General features: G+C 35.6%; 1 protein-coding gene across 3 annotated transcripts in view; it reads left to right on the top strand.

Annotated features, from left to right (window-relative positions):
• SSBP2 (single stranded DNA binding protein 2) overlaps window positions 1-22,342 on the top strand; it is a 297,333-nt gene that overhangs the window by 105,551 nt on the left and 169,440 nt on the right. The window lies entirely within an intron of this gene.

Below are 22,342 nucleotides of genomic sequence, written 5' to 3'. Positions count from 1 at the left end.
GAAGGAAACAAGGAAGATTTTCATTAGGGAAAAATTGCATTTAAGAATGAGGAGACGGTATTGTGAAGGGGCTAGGAAAACGCTGTGTTTGCAGAACTGACCATAAAAGGAGGACAGACTGAGTTTCCTTGATTTGGAAGAAATGGAATTGGGGCTGAAGCCTGAGGAAATATCTGATAGGAAATACCTGAAAGTTAACCAGAGGGATACTTGTTTAGTTGGTAGAAGGGAGGCATCATTCTGTGTAAAGAGCCTTAAAAACCAGAACCAGGGCTCAAAAGGGAAAAAGACCTTGTTCTTCCAAAGGAAATACTTCAGCCTTAGACTGAAGAGTGGAAATATCCAGAAGAATTATAACCCCAAAATAGGACACGGAAGAGTATGCAGACTTAAGAGAAGTCAACATCTTGGGCGTCTGCAGGGACTGTGTAATACTTTAAATGTGTACTAAACTGATTAAAGTGAGACTGCTCTTGATTTCCTCCTCTGATATTGATTGTACTCATAAAGCTTGCTATGTACTAAACAATAGCTTTTGGGGACAAGGTGAGTGAAAGGGATGCTACTACGAATAAAGAAAAAGTAGAGAAAAGGCAGATAAGGCAGGACCCAGGACGTAGTATTTATTTGAACAGTCTTATTTTCCTTTTTCACCCTTGGGTGATGGCAGAAAGTAAAGCAGAGAGACAGCCATGAAGAGCATAAGGAATCTGCTAGAGTGGCATGCCCCGTCTTATCTGTCTCTTACATCAAGAAAGACATGGCTAGATTTGGCCTGCCAGGCGTGGGAAAAGTTTTTAAAATACCCACTAATTTTGACAGCTAGATGGCATTAGATAGTGCTAGTGTTCTACTTTAAAGGGCATAGGATATTTGTGGCTCTACCTTAAGAAATTAATTATATAAGTAATTTTTCAAAATTCCATAGAAATATGTACCCTACTGTTTATTGTGGAGATCTTATAGGGAATACTGTATTAATTTAGCAGCTCTTTCTTAGAAGCATTGGATAAATCATCGTCATTGTTGTCATAGCCATCATCATCATTATCGTCGTCGTCATCATTTTGCATTCTTAAGGTACTTGGAATATTTCAGAGTATTCACAACTATTAGCTTTAGAAACCCGATTAAATATTTCAAGGTTTTTGAAAATGAGCATTGACCAGAGATAGGAGTGAAATTAGAGTAGATTTTAAAGGAGGAATAACCCCTTACCATGTAATTTGATCCTAAGAAAATATAATTTAGGAAAAATTTAGTATTTGGATTTTATAATTAATTTTGAAATTAGCACGTTTTCATAATCTTAAATATTAGTTTTAAGAGATTTAATTTATTCTTAGATGGCATTTTTATTATACCTTTAAGTCAATTTATTTTCAGTGGTAATACATCTTCAAATTTTTTTTTAAATGGAAGTTGGTGAAAAGATAGAGTTTGGCTTACATAATTTTATATTACAATTGGATTTTTAGAAATACATATGTTTTTTGTAGCACACTTTTATGGTAATTTTCATAAGTAGTATTTCCTGAATTCTTAATGGTAGGCAATTTCTGAAAATGATAAACATAATTCATATTTAATGTGGAGATATAGAAGTTTGAAAGACTCAGGGAAGAAAATGGGAGACAGGAACAAACAATAAGATTTTGGTAAAATTCTAGAATGTTATATTTCTGTATTAGAGTACATTGGGAACCATTTCTATAATAGTAATTAATATGTATACCTATTGAATTTCAAGGACATTCTCAAGGGAGCATCCTGAGAAGTATTTTCTTCATTAGCTACATCTTTAGAGTAAAAAAATACTTGCATGTATAAATTCTGATATATTTAAAAAGTAGTCTTGTTATTTTATACTCTCTGCTTATCTGTAAGATTGAATGGATAATGAAAGATAAACTACTTTTTTGAAGAAATAGCGGAGGCATAATGAGGTGAATAATGAATAGTTCTTTTAATTAAAAAATAGGCTAAGATGTTAAAAGTGATTATCTTTTTTTTTTTTTTTTGCTGAGGAAGATTTTCCCTGAGCTAACATCTGTGCCAGTCTTCCTCTATTTTGTATGTGGGTCGTTGCCACAACATGGCTGACGAGTGGTGTAGGTCCACACCTAGGATCCAAACCCACGAACCCGGGCTGCTGAAATGGAGCATGCTGAACTTAACTACTGTGCCACAGGGCTGCCCCCAAAAGTGATTATCTTTTAATATTGGCGTTATATGATTTTTATTTTTGTCTCTATATATTTCTGTATTTTCCAGATGTCTATAGTTAATATTAGTTGTATATTCAGGAAAGTTACTTTAAAGCAGATTAAATTTCACCTTTCAGTGAGTTCCAATCTCTTCTCTGAAATTAGAAAATAAAAAACTAAGTAAAATAAAATTTAAATTTAAGGTGGTCGTATGTTTTCATGCCACCATGTTACATGCATGGGCATTTAGCATTTCTCATGAAAGACATTTGGGTTGTATGTGCACATATTAAAAGAGAGATCTATAAACTGAATACATGTAATTTTGAGCCATTGTGTAATTTTTAATAAACTTTTTTTGGTAATTACTATTCCACAAACATTTTTGGCTTTTGGTTTTTAAAATTTTTTTGGCTTGTTTTCTGACCATTGCCTCTTTAGAATATGGATTTTTGTCTCTTATTTTATTTGCCAAATGTTATAGATGCAGTGTTAATTTCCTTTTCCTCGAAAAATCACCCTGTTCATACTTACTGTGAGAAAAAGAGAAAACACTTAAGATGAGTAGAACTTTCATCTTCCTGCATTTATATTTTAAAATATATTAACTTAAATATTTAGCATCTGTATGCAATGCTAAGTATAAAATAATAATGTAGTGTCTAGGGATGCACTTTTGGATGACAAAGCTGTGAAGAACACAAGGAAATGATGACTATACAAGTTAGATAATGAGTACTTATGGGAGATGGGAAGAGGTTATGATTGGGTTGGGGCTCATGGAAGGGGCTTCTGAGATGCTTGGCAAAGTTCTATTTTTCCTGACCGTGGCAGTAGTTACTTTGTAATAACTTTGTAATCACCATGTGTTTGCTTTATAAAATTTCATAATGCCATAAATTTATTTTGTGTGGTTTTCTATGTTTGTTTTTTTATTTTAAAATAACAATATTTTAAACACAGTTGAGGTAGTTAATATTAGAAAACGAATGTGCACAGTAGCTTCCAATGTGTTTCTAAGCATTGGTGTGGTTCATCCTTGAGAACTGATGGCAGAAAATCCAGGGATGATCTCTGGACAAATCTGTCTGGATTTCTTCTCTGCTATGTCTACGTGTTGATTTTCTAGAGGGAAGTAGAGAATAAGATCAGAAATATTGAAGGAAAATTTAATAACTAGGAATTTACCTTATAAGAAAATATAGAGATTTTACTGTAGAAAAATTATTTTGCACATGGCTGGGAGGTATCTGGCTTCACTGTGTTATTTTTATTCTGAGTGAAAATGAGGTTCATCTGAGCTGCCAAATTATTATTATATATTATATTATAATTAAAAAGTAAACCATCATTTCAAGTGATTAATATCTACTAACTTTTAAAGTTTAATGGATTAGCTTTTCTTTTCTCCCCATTAGTGTGTTTTTATTTTACTCTACAGTCACAAGCAGTGCTTTTATGTGGAGTTAATTAATGTTTACTAGATATTATTTTTCTGCTACAGCTTAACAGAGTTGTTTTATTTAACAGTTTATTTCTGATTTTCATTCATTTCCAAAATATTTAGGAGAAGTATGAATATATACTACTAAACTTTTCATGAAAAACATATACAGTAGTTATAATTTTAGTTCTCTGGTATGAATGGAAGATTCCTTAATTGTCCTAAAGCAAAGATAGAGCCAAAATATATTATTGCTTTAGTGTGTTGGTAATGAAATCACATTATTACAATGAGCTCTTTGAGAGCAGAGAATTAGATTTGTTTTCCCCAGGGTCTGTCAAATAATAGATGTTCAATAAATATTTGCAGAAGGCAGTAGATTGTTAGTTGGGAAACTGGAAATGTTTCAAATCGTTCAAATGTTTAGGTAAAGTGATAGGCTTGAGTCATAATTGTTGATGACATGCGGCTGATTTTTTGTATTCTTGCTTAAGAGAGTGTAACATCTAGAAAGGATTATGTTATAGGTTTCTAGTGATGGGATACTTTTTAAAAATGATATATAAACATGTGATATTATGTAAATAAAATAATAGGAGAAGATTGTTTTCATTCATACCTCATGAAGATTTTTTACACATAATCATATATTATTGAGGAAAATATTTCTGTAGAAACTACTGCACAGAGTTAGGTGCATTCTTTGTTAGGCTCCTGTAACATCCTCTGTGTACCTCCTTAATGTCCCTTATCTTAGATTTTTGTAATGGGATGTTTTCTCTAATAATTTTTGAGCTTACTCATGGAATAAGCTTAGTCTTATCTTTTTCACTCCCTGTGCCTGGCGTGAGATGTTCAAATCACCTTTGGTGTTTATATAAATGAATAATTAAAAAATTATCTAATAAGTATTTGTCATATCTCATTTTAGTATAACTGAATATGCAGTTGCAGGAAGGTCATTCAATGCTACTTTTATTCACTTTGTATTTCAAAACAAATTTCGAGAAGACAGCAACTTGTAAAGACCTAACAAGGGAATCAAAGCAGGTAGCAGAGGTTTTGTGTCTTGGGAGGCAGGGCACGAGGGAATGTAGTGGTGAGCAGAACATATACAGTCCCTGTCCTCATGGGCTTACCATCTAGCAAGAGGCCTTTCCTCAGGAAGTTTGAAATATCAAATAGTAAAATGCAGGTAGAGATACAGTATAGCATTATATTGTTGGATCAGTCAAAATTTATAGATATGTAAGAATATGGAGAGAGATGTAAAACTGTGGAAGGGTAAGTACACATAACTTTTGATATGTATTTAGATTTTGGCAAATAATAGGTGTAATTAAATGGTCAGATGAATGAATAGTGTCACATTGGACCATAATTCTCTTAAACAGTCCATGTAAGCTAGAGTTCTTAATAGGTCAGGAGCAATAAAGTTACATTTAAAGTCCATTAAGATGATAAAATAATGATAAAAAGATGATGAGATGGATGGTAATTAGGAAAAAAAAAACTTGTTAGGTATATATATATTAATGTTTATTAGTTAACATAGCCAGCCCTGGTGGGAGTGGTTAAGATTCGGCACTCTTTCTGCCGTGGCCTGTTTTGTTTCCTGGTCAGGGAATCACACCACCTGTCTGTCAGTTGTCATACTGTGGCAGCTGTGTGTTGCTGTGATGGTGAAAGCTAGGCCACCAGGATTTCAAATACCAGCAGGGTCACCCATGGTGGGCAGGTTTCAGTGGAGCTTCTAGACTGAGATTAGGAAGAAGGACCTGGCCACTCACTTCCTAAAAAATTGGCCGTGAAAATCCTGTGAATAGCAGTGGAGCATTGTCTCATATAGCACCCGAAGGTGAGAGGATGGTGCAAAAAGACCAGGCAGGGTTCCCCTCTGTGTACACAGGGGCACTAGGAGTCAGAGTCGACTCCATGGCACTAACAACACATCAGTCAATATAGAGGCCGTTGTTCGCTTCAACTGGTAGGGACAATAATGAAATTTATTTTTTGCCTTGTTCTTATCTGCTATATTATTTCTACCCTTTCATTTCCTGTAGGGTCCAGTTTAATTTCTTTCGCCATATATAAAGCTTATAAGCTACCTTATATTCCTTCTAGCATAAGTTGTTTATTTACTTCATTGTGTTTTTGTGCAAGCTGTGTTGATTTGAAGAAGTACATTCACCACTTTACCTGTGCTGTGTTTGTGTCTGGGCCTGGGATTGCCTCTGGCTGGTGCCTAAGTACTGCTAATAACTGTATCAGCTATTTTTCCTATTTCTTTTGATCCCGAGATTTCCTGTAGGGCAATGTTATTTCAGTCATTTGATAGGAAACATGAATAAAGGGAGACAATCAAGGAAACTGTGAAGCCTTGTGGAAGAATTCTACTCTACTTAAAAATATTTTACAGCATAATTTACTGCAGTATAGACATTACGAAATCCATGCAGATTAAATGGAGAAACTAATATGGAAAAGAGTGAAAGAAACAGAACAGGGATGACTTTATTCACAGTTTGTTTAATTGTGAAAAATAATATATTTTTCCAAAGTATGTGTTTTAAAGAAACTTTGTCTTCAGCCCTTTTCCCCCCACCGATGTATTAATTTTTGTTAAAATCTAATTTCTGGTGACTGTGAAAAGATGAATATGGAAAGACCTTTATTCTTTACTATGTTTGATGCTGATGTTGCACTACCTGTGACTATGTTGCCAATAGCATATAAACATAAAAAGACAACAGAAATATGATACTCTGTCAAAAATAGCATGCATTTCTAACTTACTCTTAGAGGTATGAAATTCATAAATTTAAAAGTCAAACGAAATAAGTTATTTTGGAGATTTTTAAAAGGAAAAGTGAAATACATCTAAATAGCTTGGTTTTGTAGAGTTATATTTCTATAGCCATTTTGTTTACTTTTTATATATTATAGAACTTCATTTGAAATGATTGTATTTTGGACGACTTAGAAAAGTGAAAGTCTCCGTCTTGTTTTTATTCCTTTTCCCTTTGATTTGAAGGAAAGAAATTAAAAATATTGGCAAAACTGTTTCACTTACCCCAGTCCACAGTTTTCAATTACTGTTGTGTTTTTTGGTTTTGGTGGGCATTGGTACTGAGGCTAGGGGTTCCTGTCTCTTTTTAAAATAAATAAATGCGTCACGGTTTTAAGTACTGTCTTGACAGACTGTATACTAGGAGTTTAAATAATATTTACTTATCCAAGAAATAATGGATAGAGCTGTAATGATGTGCCACTCTCTTTTGTACTAATAAGAATGGGTTATCTGTTTTCAGACTTCATGAGATGTCTGTAAATTTATTTGAGTATAATTGAGTATTAATTTAATTGAGTATTAAGTTTGTTTTTTTCTCACATATATTTGGCGTGATACTTTCCTCTGTCTCTTGGGTTTAAAATCACAAAATACTATTATAATACAAGGACTTATTTGCAACCAGCCACAGTAGATAGATATTATGAGTTCCCAAAGCTCAGGTGCTAACATTTGAATCTTTGAACTCTAGAGGGAAAGTCTCAGAATCTCTTGAAAAAGAAGGTACAGATATTTTTAAGGTGGATTTAAGATTTTCTTATCAAAGTCAAACTTAACTTTAAAACGTGTGTGATATATTGTGTTAAAATATCTAGATTTCTAAAGAAGAAGAAAAGGGTACAACTACTAACAATTTAATTCTATGCAGGATTATCACTGAGGGAAATGATTTTGGTAGACTAGGATCATTCTTTTATCATTTCTTTATTAACTCTCTTTTGAGAACCCATTTATGTACAAGTTACTTTGAATGAGGCTATGGGAGGGGCAAAGGTTTACACATATTTTTGCCTCTAGGAGTTCCTTATCTGTTTGGACAGGTATGTGAGCTGTATATCATGAGTTAATTGCTATGAGTGTAATATAGATAACTGCTATACTGTATGAATTTAGACACTGTGGGTGTGCCCTGGCCTTTGAATGATGACTAGGATTTGGATAAGAAGAGATGTATGGGGGAAGGCATATCAGAGAAACTGGCTGATGTTGGAACAATGTTAAGGTGTATTTAAGGAATAGTAATCAGAGCTATTTGACCAGATTAGAAAATCAAACACAGGATCAATGCTTAGCTAACAGATGGTAGAATTTTAAAACTAAGGAAACTATGAAATTATCCTTTTCAGTGGTTTCATGCTGATTTCTCTGGACCTTTGAGGTACAGTGGAAAGGCCATAGATAGGGCCTAGGAATGAGAAAGAAGAGAACACCCTGCCCGAAAGGCCTTGGCCTCCTTCTGTCGTAACCAAAGCTGCTCAGCTCTCACCCTTTCTCAATTCCTTCTATTTTCTCTTTCTAATTAAATGGAATCTCCATTTAACTAGTTACCCATGCCGTAAATGAATCTTCTTTTTATCCCCTTTCTTCTTCTTCTCCTGTATCTCCAACTGGTCATCAAAACCAGTCAATTTCATTGCCTAAACATTTCTCACCCATGTGTTCTCCTCTCTAATCTCACTGCAAATGCTTTAGTTCAAGTCTTCATCATGTTCCAACAGCATTACAACAGCAATTTCTGCATCTGTCTCCCCTATACTCCCTCAGGGCTCAACAACTCTCTCTCAAGGTTTCTTGGTAAAACTCTTGAATAAGCAACTCTCTCTCTTTTTTTTCATCTCTTTTGTGTATTTACAGTATCAGAATCCAAAACAATTCAAAAACTTTAAATAACAAAGTTTGAAAACTGCTTATTTGGTCCAATTTAGTTATTTTACTAGATAAGGAACTTGGTACCCAGAGAAGTAAAGGATATACCATTGTTTAAAAACTGAGTGAGGTTTAGCTGGGAAAACTTATGTTTTCCAAATTTTCATTAAATACTTTTTCAACTCTACTGGATGAAACTTTTGTTCTCTCTGCAAGGGAAAGTCATTATTTGAGCATATTCAAAAAATAGTGAATTACTGTGAGGAGGCTATCTTAATAGTCTTGGTATGAGCTGAAAAGCCCTTGAATTCCAGTGGTGGCAGATGAAATTGAAAATGAAGAATAAAAAAGATGAGATTTTCTAGTTGTAAGGATTGAGGAAGAGAGAAAAATTAAAAATAATTTGTAGTAAACATGACTGATGAACTGAGACTTGTGATACCATTAGCAGAAATCTGAAATTTGAAGGGAAGAACAGAGAGAAAAATAGGTTCAGCTATAAGAATGGGTTAAATTAATGAGGGAATAAGGTAAAATAAGGATTAAGACCTGGGGATGAAAATTTGGAAAAAATGCTCACATTTAGGGGTGACAGGAAGGAAGAGGCTAGTATTAAGACGGGGAAAAATATAACACAATGAGAGGTAAATACTTAGACTGACTTAGATAGCATGATTGGTGTGTTCTGTAACCCAGTAAATTGACCAGATCTGTTCGCTATTTAAGGATGCTTCCAAATTGCACTCTCTATCCTAGGGCAACTAATAAAATTTGTTTGGTGTTAATGTGCTATCTTGAGTTCCTAAGGTATTCAAAAGGTGTTTATAGTTTCTAAAGCAAAACTTGAAACTCAAATGATGTCAAAGCCTGAATGATTTTTATAGGCCAAATTTCATTTTAGAAAGCAGTCATGTATTGTATCGGGGGGAAAGTAGATTCAAATTTAGGAGGAAAACTAAATGGACGTAAATGATCCATGGCTTCTTCCAGAAGTTTTTGAAACTTAGATTAATAGATAGGAAATCTCAATATATTAGCCGTCTTTCTTCATTGCAACTTTGTTTTAGCAAGCATGTATGGAATTGCGTGTTAAATAAAGAGCAATGTAAAAATTCTCATAGGGAGGTGAGCATATGTAAAGAGTGTAAAAATATATCATGTTCCATTTAGTAGTCTCGTGGCTTGTACTTAATTGGTACTCAGTTAATATTTGATGAAAGAATGTGCATTCTTCAGGCATGCTCTTTCTAAACTAAGTGCCCCCATTTCCAAGGGAACATTGCACTACTCTCATATGATCCATCGTTGAATTCCTTATTATTCCTTCTTCTTGTTTTCCTTTGATAATTGCCTTATCAGTTTATCACCTTACCTTCTCCCTTATCCCTAAGTTGGCAGAGAATTAGGAGTCTTAACAAAATTTTATGTTTGAAATATAAATGGAACTTATCTTGTTCTGTCTCCACATCCACATTCTTGATTACTTATTTATTTTTCTATTGACTTGTTGGCGGGGTTGTGGGGAGAGCGGAGTGTCTGGAGCATTGTATGTCTTTTATTTGGGAATCATTCTCACCTACCTCCTATCTTGAGTGGATGAAAGCTCAAGCTTCTTCAAGGCCACATCTAGAAAGGGTTGAGCTGGCACCACTGCTAGGTCCTGTAGAACTTGTGGTGTCCTTAGAAACCTCCCACTTTCTAAGTGGTCTCTCTGGGAGGGCACAGTGAATAAGGAGGGCACTTTCCTAAGCTGATCCTCAAAGGTTCTCCTCCTTGCTCTTCAGCTGCCTGTTACTGCTTAGTTTTCCTTAGCTTGTTCACTTGCTGGGACTTTCAGGCTAATTCTACCTTTAAGAGAAACTAGGCTTTTGTGTTCTTAATTCAGGGTTAGTCTCTTTGGTGCCAATGAGGTTTAATGGCAGGTGTTACTGAGGGAAGCTTTCTGCCTTTTATTACTAGCTCCCTTCAGTTGCTCTTAGTTGACTCCTATATTTTCCTGTGTCAAAGGTGTGCATCCAATTGGATCATCTACTGAGTTCCTCTGTATTATCTGAGAGATGCTTATTTCCAGAACAAAAATGATTGCTGCTCTTGCTCAGGGACCTACCTGCTCAGATCAGTTTCCGAGATACTCTCTGAGTAAACTCGCAGCCTACTTTTCTAAATTTAAATTCTGTTAAATAGTAATCAACTTGAACAATTTCCACCAGTGTGAAAAAGTAGGCTTCCTCATATAATATTCCTGCTTCTGCCTTTGCAAGCTTTCCTGTCATTCAGAGTACAAGTCAAATTCTGCCTCTTTGGTGAGGGCTTTCCTACCTACTCCAACTTGAGTAAATTGTTCACCTTATGGATTTAAAATGTGAGATTGGCTGTCAGTGCTCTATCTGATTTGCTTTTCCATTCAGACTATTAGCTTAAAATATTTTCACTTTCTTTTTCTTCTTCTTTTTTAAAACTTTGATGGAGTGAAAGTAATAGCAAGACTGAATTAAAACAAACAAACAAAAATCTCAGTAATTTTCTTTGACACAAAAAAGAGCCAGTAAGATATTTTTTCTTATTTTAGGAGGTTTAGGAAGTGATAATTATATATAGTTTTCTGTAATGTAAATGTGTATATAGTTCTCATGGTCGGTTTGTACCTGTCCAGAACAAACAACAGCTGTTGCTACTTTACTCATATCAAAAGACTAGAATAGCAATAAAGGGAGGTGCTTAGGGAACTACGGTTGATTTATTTAATTTAGATTTTAAAAAAAGAAATTTAAGACTTTTTTTAGTTGAACTGCCATTTCTGTAAAGCCCTTTTTATTTATTTATTTTTTTACTAATAATGGAAGTTAATTAGAAATCTAAAGGAGGAATAATAGATCTTGTCATCAAATATTTGTAGAGAAAATCTCGTGCATATTTTCCCTTGGGTAAAGTATAAGCTGGTAGATACTTACTTTACTATTGAGGTGAGAATAAGAGCATAAGAACTGTCTCCCTCTTGGGGAGGAGTCGATGAATTGAATCAGAGTTAAAACAAATTTGTAAAGGTAAATAGTAATTCAATTTAGGGTTTTTATTTTTGTAGTTTTTATTTAAAAAAAAGGGATTTTTTATTTTTTAAGAATCATCCTGAGGATCTGCTTTTACAATAAAGAACAAGAAATACGACTTCTGTTTAATAAAATAATTTTTTAAAGCCTCGGTTCTGTATAATGAACAATTAGAGAAAGAGTAGGAATTAGCAATAAGACCTTGATATTTAGGAAAGTTCTGAAAGAGATTAATTTATATATTAAACTAATATTCTAAATGAGGAAAAAAATGTAATCCTTTAAATATATAGGTAAACATTGATCAAATTTATTAAAAGTACTTTAAATTCTTGTCTCATGAGTTCTTGATATCTCTTTAAATGGAGAAAAAATGCTCTTTGATAAAACTGGTGCCGAATATTAAAAGATAAGTAAAAAGTAAATTTTTATCATATTGAAAGCTTGGAGGAGTTACTGTTAGATTTCTCAAACAATATTTTCATTTTCAATAGAAAATACAATGTGTCTTATAACACATTACATGGTGAGTTATGTCATTAAAATGATCTGATCATTAGTGCCTATCTGTATGAAATTTAATTTTAAAGCAGTTAAGATTTATTTTGTTTTGTATTATGAATCAAAACATTTAATTTTTAAGGTCTTTGCTGCAGCTTTACCTGGGATATTGAAATCACGGTAGCCTTGTGACCAAATTGAGTTTATTCTGCTTATTAAGAATGTAAGCAAGACTGTGTAAGCTAATGTACCATGTTTATTTTTGACAGACATTTAGCTAATAGAGTTTAATTTGCTATACCTATCCCCTGACCCCAGAAAAGAAAAAGATAGGAAAGAGTTTTGTCTTAGACCAGCTAACAATTTTCAGAATGAAAAAGGATAATCTGAAACTTGCTGCCTACTAGTCATTTCTGATAATTCTAGAAAGCACCTCCCTCCTTTTCATATTCAAGCTATTTTTCTCATGGGTTTTCCTACTATTACTTTAAGTGGTCAGTACAAAGCACATTTTTGGCTGACTTATTTGATGATATGATAAGAATAGATCTAAACATTTAAGAATTTCTTCTCAGGTTGTGAGTCAAGTGATTTACAAGAAAAATTTTATTTTTTGCTGTATAAACACACTGTACAAAAACAAGTAGAGATATTACAACATTTACACTCATGACCAGTTGAAGAATGGCTGAAAATTTTATATAATAGCATCTTTCCTGTTAAATCAATGAGTATCATATTTCATAAATTCTAGGAAGCATTTAAAAAGATACATATATTTTTAAACATTTCCAAAATTGGTATGCATCTTGTAATCAATTAATAAAAAAGTTTCATGCCATGGTCTAATTATTTGGTGGTATTTTCCCCTCTTTTTAATGATACATAAAATAAGTGTGTGTTTCAAGATTTGTCGTTAGTGCCATTTGATGCAGATTCCTAGTGCCCCTGTGTATAGCAGAGGGGAACTCTGCCCAGGCTTTTTTGTGCCATCCTCTCACCTTCTGGCACCCTATCAGACAGTGCTCCACTGCTGTTCATAGGGTTTTCATTGCCAAGATTTTTATTTTTATTTTTATTATTTATTTATTTATTTTGTTGAGGAAGATTTGCCCTGAGCTAACATCTGTGGCCAATCTTCCTCTTTTTGCTTGAGAAAGATTTGCCCTGGGCTAACATCTGTGCCAGTCTTCCTCTATTTTGTATGTGGGTCACTACCACCGCGTGGCCGCCGACAAGTGGTGTAGGTCCATGCCCAGGAATGGAACCTGGGCTATTGAAGCGGAGCACGTGGAACTTAACCACTAGGCCATGGGGCTGGCCACCAGAGCCAAGTTTTTTGGAAATGGGTGGCCAAGTTCTTCTTCCTAGTCTGTCTTAGTCTGGGAGCTCCACTGAAACCTGTTCACCATGGGCGGCCTTGCTGGTATTTGCAATACCAGTGGCATAGCTTTCAGCATCATAGCAACAGCAGCCGCCACAGTATGACAACCTACAGACAGGTGGTTGGTTTAGGTTCAGGTTCCCAGGTTCAGGGAAGTGAACTTGACTGGAAAATGAACCTGGACTGCAGAGGTGAAAGTGCCAGTTCTTAACCACTAGACCACGAGGGCTGGCATGTTTTAAGATAATTGGCATCTTATTGATGAATCATGGTTATGGTAGATAGGCAGTCTTCTCTGCACTTAGAAAATAGTGGGAAATTATATTTGAAGTAGTCGACTCATCTGTTATACTTCTTGCAATGTCAGTAGTATAGAGTTTAATATAACGTGTTTTTTTCCTCATGAGTAATGTGGTAAATTATTTTGAATGATAGTATACACATATTTTCATTATCAGCTTCAAATTTTGTGTAAATTGTTTGGTAATATTAGCTATTAATTCAGAAGGACATTCAGACCCTTATTTGTATATGCTTATTATATATTTTTTTCAGAATGATAGTATAATGCAGTAGAGGCCATAGAACTATTTTTATAAAATTTAACTAATAAAAACACGGTAAGGACTCCATTTTTATCATCATAAAAGGTGAACCCACCTATCACCATATAAGATGAACCCAATAACAAATAATTGTCATAATTTTCTAGTCTTTAAGTTTTTTGAGAAATGATTTTTGTATTGTTTTTATTGCATATATTATTATCCGTTCAATAGAGTTGTCATGAGTTGAAGCCTCAACTATTTTCCTCTTGAGCCTGATCAATCTTTTCATATTCATTGTGGCTTTTTACATTTTCCAAAGATGGTGACAACAATATCTCCCATCCCACATGCTCTTCTGCAGAGTGATCTTGCCACTCTCCCATCAAGAGGTGGAGTCCAACTTCCTTTCCCCTGAATCTAGGCTGACCTTAATGATGTGTTGTAATCAATAGAATGTGGTGGAAGTGACGCTATGTGACTTCTGAGGCTAGGTCAGAGGAGGCCTTGCAGCTTCTGCCTTGGTCTCTTGGAATGCTGGCTCTCTGGCTGTTCCTTCTCAGGATGCTTCCTCTTAAAACCTAGTCACCATCCTGTGAGAAGTTCAGTCCCAAGATCAGTAGTCTCTCAGTCTTCCAGTCATCTGAGCCCAGGTACCAGCCGTGTAGTGAAGAAGCCCCCAGCTGTTTTGAGTCTTCACAACTGAGGTCTAGATACCATGGAATCTGAAGAGACAGCCATTTCCACTGTTCACTGTGCAAAGTCCTGAACTACAGAACCCACAAGCATAACAAAAGGGTTGTTATTTTTTCTGCTGCTAAGTTTGGAGTGGTTTGTTATGTAGCAAGAGATAATCAGAACAGAATTTAATATATGGAAGTGGGATGCTGCTGTAACAAAAACTGAAAGTACATGTGACCACCTGGTGGGTAAAGAAGACTGTTCAGGAAGCCTGGAAGGGATTCATGGACTGTTGGTGAGGGCTTGAAAGAAAGTGGTGACATTATTAACAACAATAAACAAACACATAGGGACAGAGATTGGATTGGTGGTTACCAGAGGGGAAGGGGGGAGGGAGGAGGGTGAAAGGGATAATTTGGTACATGTGTGTGGTGATGGGTTGTAATTAGTATTTTGGTGGTGAACATGATGTAATCTATGCAGAAATAGAAGTACAATGATGTACACCTGAAATTTTTACAATGTTATAAACCAATGTTACTGCAATAAACAAAAAATTAAAAAAAAAAAGAAAAGAAAGTGGTGACATTATTATTTGAAGCTGGAAATAGGATCTTTATTATCTAGTGGCAGAAAGTTTAGCAAAACTGTCGCCCAGGGTACCATGGAAAATCGAAAATGTACTTAATGAACTGATGGATCTGGCCAAATGAGATTTCCAAGCAGAATGTCTAAAGTGTTGTCAACTGTTTCTTTTAGCTGTATCTCATGAGATATGGATGGAGAGAGATGAGCTAAAAAAGAATTCTTGTTTTCAAGCAGAATTTGGAGGAAATCTAAAGGGCCCAACACAGGTTTTCCAGCCTTCAAAGGGTTCTCAAAGTAAGAAAGGGCCTCAGAATAAAGATCAAATCCAGAGCGGAGTTAGGAAAATATAACCTCAAGGTAAGAATGAAACTAAGGTGTAACTATAAAACCTGTTTTAAGAGCTCACAAAGATTTGAGGTGGCCCTCATAGAGTCTTTCAGACACACACAAAGCCTTCCAAGTATCTTAAGGGCATGCCTCCTAGTTCCTGTCTGTTAAACCAAAGGGCTTCTAAGAATCTTCAGGACTTTGTCCCACAGTAGCCTCACAGAGATCTCAAGGTAGAGAAGGACTTATTTCAAAGAGATCTGTGGGCATGGCTTTTGCCTGAATGAGTGGATTTAGAAATTGATACATAAGAAACCTATAAAGTTTAAAAAAGAATTATATCAGCCTGGACTTAGAGGGACTGAAACAGCACAAAATGAAGAGACTTTTGTATCCCTGAACTTCTGTAGGCAAGAAAAAAGCTCAGAAAAGTTCTCAGTTACAAATATGAGCTTCTTTTTTATGGAAACGGGAGCATGACTCAGATGGTGGAACTGAGAGGCTAGAGGGCAGAACCTAGAACACAGAGAAGTACTCCCACTGAGTTGGACTGGGCCCTGATCAAGGTACTGGTACACGTGCCCTGCAGGGTGTCAGAATTATTATGGACCAGTGACGTTTACATGCCTCCTATACCCCCTACCCCACACACACACTTTTTCGAATGGGAGTATCTGTTGTGATTATCCTAGCCCTGAAAACAGGGCTTTTTGGATGTGTGGGAGGTAGATGACTTGTCTCCAATTCACAGCTCTTCCTACTGAGAGGAATTGTACTCAAGGTGTAGTACCCAAGAACATCTCTTGCATCTCAGCCTGATTTAGATGATTAGATCCTGGACTTTGAACTAATGCTGTAATTAGGAAGACACTTTGGGGATTGTGGGGAAGGCAGTGAGTATATCTTGTGTTGGGATGGATGTGAATTGTTGTGAACGTAGGGTGGATTGTGCCAGATTGAGTTTTTTTAAATTTAACTTTTTATTTTGCGGTAAGTATAGATTCACATGCAGTTATAATAGGTGCTGTCCTCTAGCCTCTGGGTTCAACATCTTGTTACAATCCACGGATCTAATTCAGATTTCTCCTGTTTTACTTGTACTCGTTTGTGTGTGTGTGTGTGTATCTAGTTTTGTGTGATTTTCATCGTGTGTAGGTTCCTGTGTTTACCACCCTAGGCAAGGTTCAGAACCACAAGGATTCCTCTTGTTGCCTCTTTACAGCCACACCCGCCTCCCCACCCTGTTCCCAATCCTGCCAGATTGATTTCTGTTATAGTGTTAGCTCACATTATACATGTAGATACATTTTGAAAAAATAAATATACATACAGGATCATTTTATTAAATTGAGTCTATGGAAATTACCAACATAGGCCTCAATTTAGAGATATATAATAGTTGACTTTTCTAAATTCAGACTTTGTTAATAAAATAAACAACTATTATATTGATAAAGACTATTTGAATTTAGCTTGCTATTTTTCACTGCTGTCCAGAGATGGTTTAAAACATTGGTATAAGTACTTCTTTTGCACGTGGCCAATTATGTAGATAGATTGGTAATAGTATAATGCCTTTTGCTTTTGTATTTAAAAAATGTATACCCTAAATAGTGATATTTTTATTCTCTATTGTCCAACATATTCAGTCGAAGGTAACCAAGTATAAAAAGTTTTAAGGAAAGCTTTCCTAAAGGAAGAAACTGCCTTTCTTTAATATCTATTCTCCTGTACTGTTTTATTGCTATGGTAAGAAAAATAGACGAAATAATTTGTAAGGAATTTAATGTTTTTCCTTTTTGAATTTTCAGTTACCAAATTATTTCTTGTTTCTCTGTCCCTTTTTCCTGTTTCTCTCATGTACTGAGCTTTTCCTTACAATCTTTTCCTGTGCTTCTGAATTATTTATAACAATGCCAGAAGTATTATAGAACATTGGTATGAATTTTATTTTCTAACTAAGATATGTGAGGATCCTTAAGTTTGTAATACTTTAGTGTATGATATGCATTATTTGTGATCCATAAATAAAAATATCTAAAAATTATTATTATGTGTGATTTATCTTATTTCTGGTATCTAATCTACATCTTTTATTTTTAAAAAGGCAGTTAGACCATCTCAGCCCCCTCTTTTTATTTTGCCCCTTCTTTAATTAAAAGTATTTTTATTGACCTTGCCAGACACAAGCCTAGGTCCTGGAGAGAGAAATAAAACAGAGTCCCAACCCTTAAGGAGCTTCTGTTGAGTAAGGGAAACAAGTCAACAGATGATTACAATAAAATGTGCTCTGACAGAAAAATAAACATAGCATATTATGGAAAAGGGGGTGAACTTTAAACTTAGCCTGCATAGGTGAGAGAAGGCTTCCAGGAGGAGGAGGAGATTAGAATTTGTTAAGTTTCATGAATGCAGAATAATTGAGACCATATCCCTCTCTGTACCCTACTACCTACTACAGTGCCTGGACTACAGTGGGCCTCAATACATGGTTGATGATTGTTGAAAAGCAGAGATATCTAGCTGAATTTCATCAGAGGGTTTTGGAATGAGCTGAATGAATAATTGAAAGAAGGTTGTTCCAGACAGGGAGCAGCATTTGCAAAGGTTTTTGTCCTTGGTAAAATCCACTCCTGAGTCAGACATCCTCACTTCACCAAGGGCAATCTGTCTGTGTCCCTCTGTCTCCTCATCTCTCTCCCTCCCTATAGTATCAACAGACTGTGACTATGTTTGTTGTTTCTAAGCAAATTGCTGCAAGGATCTCTGTGACTTCTCCTGGAAGTTAGACAATAAAACATGTAATATTTTCAAAATCCCTGTGCAGAGGCCCTGTTGATCTAAAAATTATGCTTGTTTGTTTTTTTGTTGAAGATGTTTTTATTGAAGAATAGGGGAAAAGATAGAAACTTGCTCCTTTGGTCCTGAAGAAAGTAAAAATGATGTAATCGGACTCACCATCAAACCTTTAACTAATAATGTAAGGGACTTGTGATTGGCTAACACCATTAGCTGGCCTGGGAAAAAAGACATTGGGCATTCTTCATTTTTGCCCCTTCTCCTTAGAATGGTCCCACTGGCAGAGGCTCAGCTTGAGGGGGGTATCCCGTATCAGGCACTCCCTCTACTGTACATTCCCAAATACTAATCCCACTGTGGGGTTCTGGGCTTTTCAGATGATTTAAGACTGTTACTCTCCTCAGAAGAATAAGAGCAGGGGTGGAATATCAGCGTATTGCTTACCACCACACGTGTTTGGAGAATAAAGGCAGAGTCAGATTTCTTTGCATTTTTGGTGGGGGAGGGTTACAATTTTTGTGATTAAGAATCGAAGTAGGGTTTGGCCCAGAGGGAAGCTTCTCTGATTTGGTAAATCGTAAACCAGTATAGAAGTAAGACTAAGTATGCACATTTAAGAGATTCCTCGTAGCTTGATATGGCTGGAGGAACAAAAGGTATGAGGGGGGATGCTGGGAGATAAGACTGGATCAGTAGGCAGGGACCAGATCAGAGAAGATTTTTGAAGACTCAGTTAAGAAGTTTTGATTGTCCCTGTCTCTGTCAGCAAATTGGAGCTGACAGTGATTTTGACTTTGCAGAGGAAATAACATCAGATTTGTGTTTTTAAAAAGTCCACTTAGGTGTCGATCTGGAGGGTGGATTGGAGGAAACAAAACTAGAGGTTCCACTTCCTGTGTCTGTGTAACAAAATTTCCCCCCAAATAATGGTGTAAAGCAGTCATTTATTACACTCATTGGTTCCTTGGTCACGGAATTTGGACAAGGTATAGTGGGGATGGCTTGTCTCTGCTCTGTGATATTTGATACCTCTGTAAAAATTATCACTCCATTGTCTTCTGTATGGCAAATTATGATGGGAAGTTTGTTGTGATTCCTATCGTTGTTCCTCTGTATGTGATGTGTCTTTTTTTTTTTTTTTCTGAATATCTTCAAGATTTTCTTTTTATCTTGGGATTTGAACGTGATGTGTCTAGATGTAATTTTTATCCTGCTTGATATTTTCTGAGCAGGATCTGTGTTTTGTCGTCTTTTATTGAAAAATTCTCAGCTATTATATCTTCAGATTTTTTTTTTCTGTTCTCTTTTTTCTCTCTTCTCCTTACAGGTACGTTAGACTGCTTAATATTGTCCCATAGCTCTCAAATGATCTGTTCTCTTTTTTTGTTCTTATATTTTTTTCTTTGTGTACTTTTATTTTCACTTTGAGTACTTTTTATTGACTTATTTTAGGTTTGCTGATGTTTGCCTCACTGTGTTGAGTTTACTGATGAGTTTCTCAAAGGCAGTCTTCATCTCTGTTACTGTGTTTTTTATTTCTAGCATTTCAATTTGATTCTCTTTCATAGTTTGCATCTCTCTACTGAAATTCCCCATTTGTTCATACTTGTGGGCACCCTTTCTACTACAGCCTTTAACATAGTAATTGTAGATATTTTATAAATCCCCTGTCTGATAATTCCAGTAACTTTGTCATATCAGTGTTAATCTTTATTTCTTTGTTGATTGACAGTGTGCCTTTTTTTTCATACCTTTTTCTATGTCTTGTACTTTGTGGTTGAAAGCTAAACATCTTGTGCAGGACAATAGAAACTGAGGTAAATTTTGTTTATGCCTAGAAATTGACATGCCTCTTCCTTTTCTAGTCCTTTAATGTGTGGGGAGAGCAGTTAAGTTAGTCTAATCAGGGGTTGAGCTGGGCTTGGGTTTTGTTGTTGCTTCGGTATCAATGTACCGCAAGCTTCAAATTTCTCTAGCATTACTTAGTGTTCAGGATGGAGGCTGGTTTGCCCACGGGTTTTACTCAACATCTAGTCTTGCCTTCAGCTCCAAGCCTTCCATTTGCTCCTGAGCCTTAGAGAGGGTCTCTTTACTGTCTGGCACCTCCCCTAGAAGTTGACTGCTTTGTTACTTGATGCTTACCAGCCTGGTCCTGTAGGATAGAGGGTGGCATTCTCTGTTGTTCTGATTCAGCCTTAGTGTTAGGCGGGGCTTGTTTCCCTGGGTCTCAAGAGTATTACATTCTGAGTAATCTTGCCCCATCCCAGTGATGGGAGATCACTAGCAGTCTTGGTTCAGGATATTTTCCTCCCTCTCGCCCTCCAGTGATGGAGGAGTTTTTTTCTGTTCTTTTCCCTCAGCTATAATGGGTCTTTGCCTGTGCCCTGAGCACTACAAGGTTTTTGTTCTTCCTTCAGTGGTTTAAGGTTTTTGTTTCTTAGGGGAGGGGACTGGGTGGAGCTTTGTGTGTTTCCTCTCCCCGAAGCGTGCTACAGGAGGGAGGCTCTCTCCTGTCTCTCACTTTCTTCCAGTTTTTCTTGTGAGCACCTTGTTAGGTATGTGGAGAAGAGTCTGTGAGTAGATAAGAATTTCCCTGAATTCTGGTTCCCAAGGATTCTGTATTCTCATGCTAGTTCACACTCAGCCTTTAACAATTTGTTAGACATTTTAGCTGGGTTCTTACCAGCTTGTATTCCATCTGGCATCTGCTTCAGGTAATCAAGTGCTCATGTCTTGTTTTTCCTTGGTGTCTATCATTACTTAGATGAGCTCTCAGATAGATTCAAGAAAATTTGTGATTTTGTAGATTAACTGCCTTTTTCGTTGTAAGCTTGGAAATGATGCTGTTTTGAGCTTTCTACATCTTACATGAAAAGCATATGAGTAGGTCCCTCAATATATAATCACCCTACTCAACTGTGTTGCTTATGATACTTACTGGGTTACACATTTGACCTGAAAGGTCCACAATTCCCACTTTGATTTTCTTTCTGATAAATTTTTTTAAAATCTCTGGCTAGAGCCTGATAATTCTTTCCAACACTTTCCTTCCCACCCTAAACATATCTCTAAGGCAACTTATGAGAGAGACAAGGTTTGAAATGCATTGGTGGGGAAAGGAAATCCCATTTTTAAGAATTAGAAAAATCTGGGTCCTGATGTCAGCTCTTCTTTTATTAGTCGGTTCATTTAGAATCAGTCACTCTTCTAGCTGAATGTCATTTATTTTTCCCTTTTAAAAGAGGATTTTAAGACCTTCATTCTGCCTACAGAGTTGTTGCAAATGAGATACCGTATATAAATGATCTCTGAAAAATGTAAAACTCTATACAAATTGTCATTTTGTTATTACCTTTCCCTATATACTTTTCACCCATGAGTGCATTTATTTTTACCAAGATTAAATGCACCGGCTATAATCTATCTGACTTCCTGTTTTTGATTTATTTAAAGAACTTTTTATTATTGGTTTAAAGACTCTTGGTAAGGACCTGAATTGTTTTTTGATTTATCTAACTTCTAATTTGAACCTCTCATGGTCTACTTCATAGACTTCCCTGTTTTTCTTCTGGGGTCAGAATTTTCTTATATCAAAATATGTCTTTTTACCTTTAAAGACCTTCTTTTACTTTATTTTAGTAACTCATTTAACAGTTTATTTTCTACTGTTTGATATTTTTTGAAGTTCTGATTTTTTTGATATGTGACCTTCATTTCTTTTTTGTTTCTAATAAGTTTGTTGTCAAGTTTCCAGGCATCTTGTCATTAAGTGTTTTTAAAAAACTTTTCTCTGAAAAGCATATCTTATTTATTCATGATTTTTTTAAAATTTGGTGACTCCATAACTGTTTTATGAGAAAGTTAAGCTTGATCAACAGGTATTTACTAACTGCTCATCCACTTGCACCTTGAATGTCAATAATTGTCCTTCATCGGGCCTTACCTACCGAGATGTTATGCACCAATATGACGGCAAGCCCAGAGAATGATGGGATTCTCTGTCTCCATCTCCTTACCTCCTTCTTAGAAATATGGTGCTCCAGATTTCCTTCCTTTCCTCCCTTTACCTTGTGTACCCTTTTTCCAACTCACATCTCACTTT

The sequence above is a fragment of the Diceros bicornis genome, chromosome 1 (genome assembly GCF_020826845.1).
Source record: "Diceros bicornis minor isolate mBicDic1 chromosome 1, mDicBic1.mat.cur, whole genome shotgun sequence".
NCBI lineage: Eukaryota > Metazoa > Chordata > Mammalia > Perissodactyla > Rhinocerotidae > Diceros > Diceros bicornis.
Note: the sequence above shows the minus strand (reverse complement) of the source record. Positions and strands in the feature narration are given on the sequence as shown.